The sequence below is a fragment of the Chenopodium album genome, chromosome 19 (assembly GCF_948465745.1).
Source record: "Chenopodium album chromosome 19, dcCheAlbu1.1, whole genome shotgun sequence".
In the NCBI taxonomy this organism is placed as follows: Eukaryota; Viridiplantae; Streptophyta; class Magnoliopsida; order Caryophyllales; family Amaranthaceae; genus Chenopodium; species Chenopodium album.
In genome coordinates this window covers 18,445,216-18,455,504 of record NC_137852.1, presented here as the reverse complement: position 1 = coordinate 18,455,504, position 10,289 = coordinate 18,445,216, and positions in this window count along the sequence as shown.

Below are 10,289 nucleotides of genomic sequence, written 5' to 3'. Positions count from 1 at the left end.
CTTATCAAAAGTATGCGGCTGGTCTTGCCCCTGGACGGCTGTGTGGTTGGTTTCAAGTGAAGCTGATTGATTGACTTGGGAACGTCTGATGCTGCAAAGAGCATGATACGTTTGTAAGTCAATCAATCACAGTAGTGATTGCCCCAAACCAAGTACACAGCCGTACATTAACAGGCGTTTCAGCTTCTAGCTAGACGGTGTTTCCCGTCTGAGCAGAATTTAAATAGCCGTTGCACAACTCTTTTGCCCCAAATGAGGATGTGTACAATTTAAAAATAAAAACGCTAAGTAAGAAATGCAGCCGGTCCCCGCCTGATGTCCTTAGACATCCGGGTTTCGGAACTTGCTCTTTCCTTAGACAGTTCAGGTCAGACAGCTATGGATGGCTGATTCAGCCGTCCAATTGTGGCCATCTGCATTGATAGAGCAGGAAGGCAAAAGCCGCCTGGGGCCAGGAGGCAAAAAGGCCGCCTGACCCTTCATGGGGCAGGAAGGCAAATGCCGCTTGCCCTTCATGGAGCAGGAAGACAAACGGCCGCCTGACCCTTCATGGAGCAGGAAGGCAAATGCCGCCTGTCCTTCATGGAGCAGGAAAGCAAATGGCCGCCTGACCCTTCATGGAGCAGGAAGGCAAATGGCCGCCTGACCCTTCATGGAGCAGGAAGGCAAATGCCGCCTGTCCTTCATGGAGCAGGAAGGCAAATGCCGCCTGTCCTTCATGGAGCAGGAAGACAAAAGCCGCCTGGGGCCAGGAGGCAAAAAAGGCCGCCTGACCCTTCACGGAGCAGAAGGCAAGTGCCGCCTGCCCTTCATGGAGCAGGAAGGCAAATGCCGCCTGTCCTTCATGGAGCAGGAAAACAAATGGCCGCCTGACCCTTCATGGAGCAGGAAGGCAAATGGCCGCCTGACCCTTCATGGAGCAGGAAGGCAAATGCCGCCTGTCCTTCATGGAGCAGGAAGACAAAAGCCGCCTGTCCTTCATGGAGCAGGAAGGCAAATGCCGCCTGGGGGCAGGAGGCAAATGGCCGCCTGACCCTTCATGGAGCAGGAAGGCAAATGCCGCCTGGGGTGATTGTAATCCAATTATACTTTCAATGTCCTTCTGCCCCATTGGGGGGACTTGTATAATTTCAAAAAGTAATCTAAGTAGGAACTTCAGTCGGTCACCGGCTGATGTCCTTTGGACATCTGGTGATCAAAACTTGGTCGTTCCTTAGATTGTTCAGGTCAGACGGCTATGAATGGCTGATTCAGCCATCCAATTGTGGCCGCCTGCATAGGTACGTAGAGTAAGCAGGTTGGCTTCTCTCTGCGACGATTGCACCCGGAGGGGTGTCGCCGGACGCCTTTGTCCATGTTGGGACAGGCGAATTTAGGTCGAAGTAGCCATCCGGCCATTGGCCTCTGGTCTTGTTATAGACCGGCTGTATAGCCACTAAGCGTTTCTATGCTTAGCTTACTTATCTGGCCATCGGCCTCTTCGTCAATCAGACGTTAATTCAATTTCCAAGTGTCAAACTCAGAAAAACAAACAGGTGACCGTCTGGGTTCAGACGGGAAACAAAATACAATAACAGAAAGCAACTTCTCATTAATGTGCTTCTTGTTTACAAAAATTACAAAATCTCAGAAGTAGTATTTTTTCAAATTATCTACATTCCAAGTTCTAGGCAGGCGCCTGCCGTCTGGGGTTTCCAGGCGGTAGGTGCCGTCTCTTACTTCTTCATAAATCCGGTAGGGGCCTTCCCAATTAGGAGTTAGCTTTCCAAGCTCATTGGCCCTACCGGTTGCCTCCATTTTCCGTAACACTAGGTCGTCCACTTTCAAAGGGCGCCTGTGTACTCTCTTGTTGTAGGCTCTTGTCATTCTCAGACGGTAAATCTCATGACGCAAGGCGGCATTGCCCCTGCATTCTGGAAGTGAATCCAATGCCAGGCGCATTGCCTCCCAGTTTGCCTCTTCATCATATAGCATGACTCTGAGAGTCTGCTCATAGTGTTCAATGGGCAAGACGGCTTCAGCACCGTAAACCATGAGAAATGGGGTTTCTCCGGTTGACCCCTTTGCTGTTGTCCGGATGGCCCATAGGACATGGATTAATTCCTCAGCCCATAAGCCACCGGCTCTTTCAATTTTCTTCTTTATGCCGTCTGAGATCAGCTTGTTGAAGGCTTCAACTTGGCCGTTTGCTTGGGGACGGCCGACTGATGCGAAACAGGTTGAGATCCCTTGATCTCCCAACCAAGTTTTTAGCTGAGGCGTCTCAAACTGAGGGCCATTATCAAACACCATGGACATAGGTACCCCATACCGGGTGATGACGTTCTTCCAGATGAAGGAAATGACGTCTGATGTCTTGATATTCTTTACCGCCTCAGCCTCCACCCACTTGGTGAAGTAATCCACAGCCACCAAGATATAACGTTTTCCGCTTGGTGCAGGCGTGTAAGGACCTAAAATGTCCATGCCCCATTTTGCAAACGGAATTGGGCTGTGGATGACCGTCAGATCAGTAGCCGGGCGGTGAATAAGTTTGCCAAATTTCTGGCACTTGTCACATTTTCTTACCAATTCCTTGGCGTCTGCCTCTAGAGTAGGCCAAAAGTATTGCCGTCTGGCTCTGACGGCTAGAGATCTGCCGCCTATGTGGGAGGCGCAGAACCCCGAGTGCAAGTCTTCGAGAACTTCCTTCCCCTTCTCTGGGGTTACACACTTCAATAGAGGCTTAAGAAACCCCGCCTTGAAGAGTTCTCCATTTCTCAACTCAAAGCTTGCGGCTCGCTTTTTCAGAACGGTTGCCTCCTGTGGCGAATCAGGGAGCGTGCCGTCTGAGAGGTACGCCCGGATGCCATCCATCCAGGTGGAGCTTCGGTCTAGGACTCCAATGGGATCTTCAAAGATGCTTCTTTTTTCAAGTACTTCCCAGAAGACTGACCGAGGCGTATCATGGCAGGCGGAAGATGCAAGCTTTGATAGCGCATCCGCCTGGTTATTGTCAGACCTGGGCACTTGATTCAGCCGGAACTCCTCAAGTGACCCAGCCTCTTCTTTGACCGCCTGAAGATATTTGATCATAGCCGGGTGAGTTGCCTCATATGTTCCCTGATATTGGCTAACGACCAACTGCGAATCTGAGTAGGCGTCAACTTTTGTTGCCCCTGCCGCCTTACACATACGGATTCCGGCTAGCAGGGCTTCATATTCCGCCTCATTGTTTGAGGCCTGAAAATTGAACCGTAGTGCATACTCATATCTGTCCCCTTCAGGAGACTCATAAATTACGCCTGCACCACAGCCGTTCTTCGTAGAACTCCCGTCTACATACACTTTCCAAACCTGATCAAGATTATCCGGAGCCACCGGACGGGTCATTTCCACAATGAAGTCGGCAAACGCCTGACCTTTCACTGCCTTTCTTGGTTCGAAAGTGATTTCAAGACTTTGCATTTCAATAGCCCATTTTAGCATTCTTCCGGATGACTCCAGGGTAGTCATTGGCCGCTTGAGTGGCTGGTCGGTGTAAATTACCACCGGATGAGCCAGAAAGTAAGGCTTTAATTTTTTGAATGCCATGTACAAAGCAAGGCCAAATTTTTCAACCAGGGGGTACCGGAGTTCAGCATTTTTAAGAACATGGCTAATGAAGTAAACCGGGAGCTGAACGCCGTCTCGCTCAGCAAGGAGAACGGCACTGAGAGCATGGTCTGAGACGGCCAAATACATATACAACGTCTCCCTAGGTAGAGGACTGACCAACCTAGGCAGAGAGTGCAAATGCTCTTTTAGCTTCTGGAATGCCGTCTCAGCATCGTCTCCCCATTCAAACCTGGCCTTCTTCCTGATTGCTTGGAAGAAGTAAAGGCATTTGTCACCTGACCGGCTGAGGAACCTCCCCAAGGCGGCCAGGCAACCAGTCAGCCTCTGGACTTCCTTGACAGAACGGGGTGACTTCATGTCAATTACCGCCTGTATCTTTTCGGGGTTAGCCTCTATCCCCCTTTGATCAATCAGGAATCCGAGAAACTTCCCAGACTCAACACCAAAGACGCATTTCTTGGGGTTTAACATGACCTTATGCCGCCTGAGGGTGGTGAATGTTTCTCGGAGATCAGCAAGGTGATCCGCCTGTTGCTTGGATTTGACTATCATGTCATCAATGTACGCCTCCACATTCCTCCCAAGTTGATTGATGAAGACCGTATTAATCATTCGTTGGAAGGTGGCAGGCGCATTCTTCAAGCCAAACGGCATCACAGTATAACAGAATAACCCCAAATCAGTGACGAAGGCCGTCTTCTCTTGATCTTTTTTCCAGAGGGGTATCTGATGGAAGCCGGAGTAGGCATCCATGAAGCTCATCAAGGCGTGACCGGCTGTAGAGTCGACCAGACTGTCGATCTTTGGAAGCGGGTAACTGTCCTTTGGACACGCCTTGTTGAGGTCTGTGTAATCAACACACATGCGCCAGGTCCCATTCGGTTTCTTAACAAGGACCACATTGGCCACCCAGTCGGGGAAATTGCAGGGCCGAATGAACCTGGCGTCTAGCAGCTTTTTGATTTCGGCAGCTGCCGCCTGACTTCTTTCCTCGCCATGGTTTCTTTTCTTTTGCCGGATGGGCTTCTTTTTGGGATCCACGGCGAGTTTGTGCACAGCGAGATCCGGGCTGACGCCTGGCATCTCTTCCACTTCAAAGGCAAAGATGTCTTTGAATTCTTTCAGCAGAAGGTGCAAGTCTGCACCCAGAGCAGCATTAGCAGCCGTCCCAACCTTCACCGTTCGCTCTGGACGGCTGTCGTCCAGAACGAGATCAAAGTGTTCTCCAGCCGGTTGGGGACGGAGCTCTTCTGACCGTTCGCCGGTCAGTGATTGCTATTTTTTCTCTTTTTTCACCTCCACCAGCAGAGGCGCTTTTCTCTTCTTACCAACGGCTGGTGGGGCATCCTTGACAGCGTCAAGGTCTATTGGTTCCTTCCCTTGGCCGTCTGAGGCCACAGTATCCTTAACGGCTGAGAGATAACACTCCCGAGCCGTCTTCTGATCCCCGTTCAGGGAACCAACAGAGCCATCATCCCGCTCATACTTGACAAGCATGAGAGACGGGATGATCACCGCCTTGGTTTCGTTGAGGGTTGGCCTACCAAGGATAATATTGTAGGCGGTCAACTCCTCCACGACCAAGAATCTGACGACAACATGCCGTCCCTGGCCTTTTTCTCCCAGCCGGATGGGCAAATCAATTCTGCCGGCTGGGTAGACCATCCCTCCCCCAAAACCGACCAAGGGGTGGGTAACCGGGTGCATGCTGCTGGAGTTGTACTTCAGCTTCTGCAGGCACCGGAGGCTGATGATGTCCGACGAGCTGCCGGTGTCAATAAGGATCCGTCCAACCAGCTGGTTGGCAACCTTACATTCAATGACGACCGGGTCGTCATGCGGACGGCGGACGCTACCCCTGTCCTTCTCAGTTATGAGGACGTCTGGGAAGGTGGAGGAGGCAGACGCCTGCTCATCATCATCCTTGTCCATCTTTCGAAGATGGCTCTTGGTGCCCCGGATGGTAGGGCCACCACATGAAAATCCGCCTGCTATAGTGTAGACCGGATCCTTATCTGTATCCGAACTACTAGCCGGCTGGGTAGCCTTGGAGGACTGACCCTTGCTCTTCTTTTTTGCCCCGGCTGGGGACTTAGAAATGTAGGACTTTAAAAGCCCTTTGTCAGCCAGATGGTCTAACGTCCGCTGCAGACTAAAGCAGTCGTTGGTGTCATGGCCAACCTCCTCATGGAACTGGCAATATTTATTTTTGTTCCGTGACTGGACGGAGCTCTTCATTGGATTCGGCTTCTCAATGGACAGCCGGTCCTTTACCTCCATGAGGATGGAGTTGCAGTCTTTGTTAAACTCGTACTTGGGGACGTACGGTTTAAACTCTTTCTTCTTCTTCTGGGACGGCTGCTCAGAATCGCTGACCGCCCAGACTTCTTTTCTCTTTCCGCTCTTTTCTTTTTTATTACCCGGCTGAGCTGGCCGGCTGTCTCTCTGTTTGTCAGACTTCTTGGAGTCTGACTGGCCACCAGGCGTGCAGAGGTCGGTAGCCTGTATATAGCTTTCCGCCTCCCTCAGGGACGCCTGTAGCGTAAATGCCCCTTTTCTGACAAGGTCGAACTTAAAAGCCGACCCGTCTCTCAGACCCTTGAAAAAGTCTGTGAATGCTACCTCGTCAGACAGCCCCTGGATCTGTATTCTAACCAGGTTGAACCGCCTGACATAGGCGCGTAGCCCTTCTCTCTCACCCTGCCTAACGGTGCTCAAATCAAGGCTCGTTTTCTTGGCAGGAATGTTCATTGAGAAGTTGGTTGCAAACAAGAAGGCTAGCCTCTTGAAGCTATCAACAGAACCGGCTGGCAGGTTGCCAAACCACTGCTGGGCAATGCCCTTCAGTGTAGCCGGGAAACAACGACACCAGGTGGCATCGTCCCACCCCTGTAAGCACATGAGGTTGGTATATGCCATCAGGTGGTCTTCCGGGTTGGTGGTACCATCATAGGTGCCCACCAAAACATTCTTAACCTTGGTCGGCTGAGCCACCTCGGTTATATTGGCTGCAAAGGCAGACGGCTGTTCGCCTAGCCTCATTAGCCGAAGCTGCCAGTCCAGAGGCTGGGCAGGAGTATATGCCGCCTGACCTCCAAAAGGAGGTGGCTGCATGAACTGGAGGCCATATTGCCCACACTGCGCCTGAGGTGCGTATGGTATAGACCCTATCATCAGCTGAGGTTCGGTGTTGACGGTTTTACCGCCTGTCCGACTCTCATGCAAGGACATAGAGTTCCTTGCAGAAGCTTGCTTGAAGCTGTCTGGGAAGCTCGAAGTGGAAGCTGACTCAGACTGCTGCCGCCTCCTTCGATCGATGACTTGTCGTGCATCGAAGGTAGTCGCATTTTGTGCCTCCGGCTGGGGTCGCCGGGGCATCAGAATCTTAGACCAGTCAAGTGTTGCGGCTGCCTTCTCCTTTGGATGAGGAGTTGGCTGCCTGTCCTTGACCGGCTTCTTCTTCTTTCCAGAAGTGGGAGTCTTTTTAGCCGGCTGACTCTTGCTAGAGTCTGCCTTGTTTTTGTTGATCATAGCCTTGATTTCACCTTTGAAAGAGGTCATGAATCTCATGAGCTCATCTCGGGTGACTGGGGCTTGACCTTTGGCCTTCTGGGTTTCCCCGTCTGGCCTTCCAGGTGGGCGCCTGCTTGGGCCCGCCTGGTCTTCATTTCGCTCCAGTTGATCCCTGGAACGAATAGATTTAGAGATGAGAGATCCATCCCTAGAGATGTAAGTCTCAACATCATTGTCTTCCTCCTCATCCTCCTCCTCAGTGAATACCTCTGGCTGAGGCTGAGGTGGAGGCTGGGGGATTTCGAACCCGACCGGTTGAATAACCGGTTGCAAGTCATCCAAGTTACCCGTCTGGGTACCCGGACGTAGAGAGGTTGAATTGAGAATCGGTACAGAGTTTTGAACCATCTTGAGGTACTCTCCCCACAGACGGCGCCAAATGTTTTGGGGTTTTTTGTCCCTCGGGAGAGTTACAACTCGAAGACTGATCTTGCCGGCTCTGTACCTGCAAAATTAACGGAGACACCGGTTGGATGGTGCTCCGCCTCCAACGCTCAAGTTAGTAACTTGAAGTAGAGTAAAAGGTGCGGAATTAAGGTGGGGATCTGCTTGGATTCCAAGCTCAGTTGTCTCTATCAAAGGGACGGTTTTCAATGAATTCCTTGAAATGTGAACCTGCCCTCCAAAAGAGGGGAATCTCCCTATTTATAGGGTCATTGGGAATTGTGCCCCTGATTAGGGTATCAAACCCTAATCATTGGTGGGCTGCGCCGTTCTACGGCTTTCTCGGGATTTGGGCCTGAAGGCCGACATTTTCCCAAATATCTGGGATGACACGTGTCAAGCGGGGAATGGTCCACTTTGGACTATCCTTGGGCTGACATGTGTCGCCCTCCGATTAGGCCACATGGCGGGGTAAAAATACCCTAAACACATATCCCTACCCTATAAAAGCGAGGGATTACAAATAAGAGATTCAACTAAAATGAGGGATTGCTTATGAACAGTGCACGGGCGAATTTTCCCCTGTATTTTGTTCTTCAAAATCCTTATCTATAGTGGCGTGACTATATTGCCCTCCAAAGTTTTTGCATGTGCCTGCTACGTGGTGGAGCGACACGTGTTCCTCTCTCTTCTCCTACTTCAATTCTATCTTAATCCATGCTCACCTAATTCTCTCTCCTCTTGATGAAGAACAGAATTGCTCAGCAAGGCATGATTCTCCATTAAAGAACAAAAGCCGCTTTAATGAAGAACGGAATTGCTCAGCAAGGCATGATTCTCCATTAAAGAACAAAAGCCGCTTTAATGAAGAATGGAATAGTTGTGGTCTGGTCCGTCTTCTGAAGAATCACTCAAAAGAGAATCCATCATTCACAAACACAATGAGGTAATGTTTTGTTTTGAATCATCGAAAATTGATTTCACAATGTGGGTTGTTCTTTGATTTTTTCCTGAATCCTCCGAGTAAGTTTAGTTCTTCAATGATCTCGATTTTATTCTCAATTTTACTCTTTTTTGAAACAATTGATTTCACCAATTTTGGAAAAACATGCAAATTTTAGATTCCGATTGAGTTTACTTCACAATGTGGGTTGTTCTTTTTTCCTCAATCCTCCGAATAAGTTTAGTTCTTCAATGATCTCGATTTTATTCTCAATTTTACTCTTTTTTTAAACAATTGATTTCACCAATTTTGGAAAAACATGCAAATTTTAGATTCCGATTGAATTTACTCATCATCTTGTTATTCTCTTTTTTGAATTTGACAGTAAGGGCGTGAAAAAAGACTACAGTACTGCGATTTTGGAGCTCAAGAAATCGCTGAATCGATTGGTTATTGATGAAGCCATCTTGTTGTTGCCATGCAACCTTATACCATGGAAAAGCTTCAGCTCTTTCGTGGTGATACTGTAAGATTGTATTAAAAAATTGTGATGCATATCCCATTAAGTTTATGTATTTTTCTGTTAGCTTAGTGGAATTTGGGCGTCTTTGAAAATCTATACTCCGTGGGAAGGATTTACAAATCACATCAGCATACGTAAATCAAATTCGATTTCTTTGGTTCCTTTTTTTTTTTCTTCTATTAATAATAAAGTAGCTGATATCACATTGTTTTTATTGTTCGGTTTGATTTTGGTAATAAAGAATGGAATTTTCCTTGTGATTGCATATGTTGATCGATCCTTCTTGCGTCTCTTGAATCTTGATGGTAATTTCTCTCTATTTTCTTCAATTTAATTCATTTTTTTCATTGTTGCTTTAGTTTATTGCAGTTCTCAATATAAACATCTTTTACACAACAATTGTGCTTTTGCTTATCGATTGAAAACAAGGCTTCTAGGCTATTTAGTTTACAAGTGTCTACTCTATAAATAATATGACATTCTGAAGGTGTTTCAAATTATTTATTTATAAGGTACACTAGATGTTATTGTAAAAATGATATGGTATGAAGTATTATTGGGATCCTATAGAGGAATGAGCACGAAGATACTGCAGGAAGAGCTTGTCAAGGCTTTTACGGCTCTATCATATAGGAGGTGCAAAATCAGACTTGATGCATTGAGATGGTTCAACCGGCAGATTGGTAGTGCGTGTGAAATGTGAAAGACTGAATCTTTTTTTTTCCATACATCAGAACAATTAGATACTTTAAAAGCTAGGTAGGGAAAATTAAAATATTTGCATAAGAGAGAAAATGCTACTTCATGTATGTCAGGATCTTAGTAGTCATTCACGCATTATAGGAGGAAGTTAACACTAGCTATTTGTTGATAGGTGATAACAAAGCAAATAAAGTTTGGACCTAGAAAATAAAAATAAAAAAATAAAAAAAAATAATTGAGAATTTGAAATACTTCCGTAGCAAGCAAATAGTATGTATTACTTCTATTCCAAAAAAAAAAAAATAAAAAAAATAAAAAAATAAAAAGATATGTATGTATTTAACATGTGCCTAAATTCTACCGTAGGAAGCTTGACTCGATCTTGGAGGATGTTATTTCTATATCTTCTGGTTTTGATTTTGTGTTTTTGTCTCATGTTAAAAGGGATGGTAGCTTTGTTGCACATGATCTTGTTAGAGCTTTTCCTTCTTGAACAAGTTTTGGTAAATTATAGCCTTTGTGAGATTTCCCCTTATGTTTTGATATACACTTTGTCCTTGAATTAAT